The sequence below is a fragment of the Oryzias melastigma genome, linkage group LG13 (genome assembly GCF_002922805.2).
Source record: "Oryzias melastigma strain HK-1 linkage group LG13, ASM292280v2, whole genome shotgun sequence".
Lineage (NCBI taxonomy): Eukaryota > Metazoa > Chordata > Actinopteri > Beloniformes > Adrianichthyidae > Oryzias > Oryzias melastigma.
Window position 1 is genome coordinate 1,899,258 of NC_050524.1, and position 995 is coordinate 1,900,252.

Sequence of the window (995 nt, forward strand, 5' to 3'; positions counted from 1 at the left end):
CACGCGCCCCGCATCCTTACCGTCATGGATCTCCGCTCCTCTGCTCAGTCCGTCCTCCTCCCGATCGCTCCGCGCGCACGTATCCTCCCAAAACACAGATCCTCAAAAACGGCGCATCCCAACTCCCGGTTCCCGCTGCTGCGTCCTCCCGTTCCCCATCCAGAGCAGATCCGCGCGGCTGTGCAGGCTGTGCGTGCGCACGCGCGCGCAAATAGGCAAATATATATATATCAGGTGGTCCGACAGGAAAAAGCCGACCAGGGGGGTGTTGGTGGATGGAGGGGCTGAAACTCCCCTCAGAGTCCCCCTCCCCAAATGCGCACCGGGCTGAAAGTGAGCGGGCTCGCGCCGCCTCGCGCCATGCGCGTCAAACCCGCCACAGAAAACTCCAAACCCAAAGGAGGGACGGAAAGAAAGAGATAAAGTGATGCTGGGAGCTGAGCCCTAAAATCCACCGGAATCCCTCCGCTGCTCCGGCGCGCGCCTGCGAGCGCGAGGACGCAGAATCAGAAAGGAGGTTTAATCATCCAGGCTCCCCGCACGAGCGCAGCTTCTCCCCCGGATCCGGCCTGTGGGAGAAAGGAGACTTCAGAACATCCCGGGAGCGCGCGCTGCTCCGTCCGCCGCGCGCAGCGCTGCAAGCTGCTTGTGCGCGTGGAGAAACGGATTCCTGCTCGGCGCGGGCGGAGTCCCGCTCCTCATCCGTCCGCTGCTGAGGACGATCCTCTGAGGCTAGCAGATCCGCAGCGCGTGCAAACTACCGCGCGCCGCGCCGGCAGGGACCCGGGAAGGTGTCACCTTGTCGGTCCGATTCCTCCTTCCGCCGGTTAGATCCTCCGCTCCGTCCCGCTCTGCCCGCGCGGCTCTCTGGAGCTGCTGCAGGATTTGGTCAAGTTTGAATTTCAGGCTCGATCCTGCGCGCGTGCTCCGTACCGGCTGCACGAGGAGGACTGGCGGCGGAGGGAGGGAGGGAAGGAGGAGGAGGGGGGGGGGGG

At 64.6% G+C, this 995-nt stretch overlaps 1 protein-coding gene across 5 annotated transcripts in view; it reads right to left on the bottom strand.

The window, feature by feature from the left end:
* The window catches only part of si:cabz01090165.1 (uncharacterized protein LOC100333421 homolog), a 305,072-nt gene that overhangs the window by 294,794 nt on the left and 9,283 nt on the right, over positions 1–995 (bottom strand). For 4 of the 5 annotated variants that reach the window (XM_024276868.2, XM_024276867.2, XM_024276863.2 and 1 more), the window contains exon 1: positions 21–949. The exons of the other annotated variant lie outside the window; for it this stretch is intronic. The gene's annotated coding sequence lies outside the window, so the exon portion shown is untranslated. Of the gene's footprint in view, positions 1–20; positions 950–995 lie in introns of those variants that run through there. 5 annotated transcript variants of the gene reach the window in all.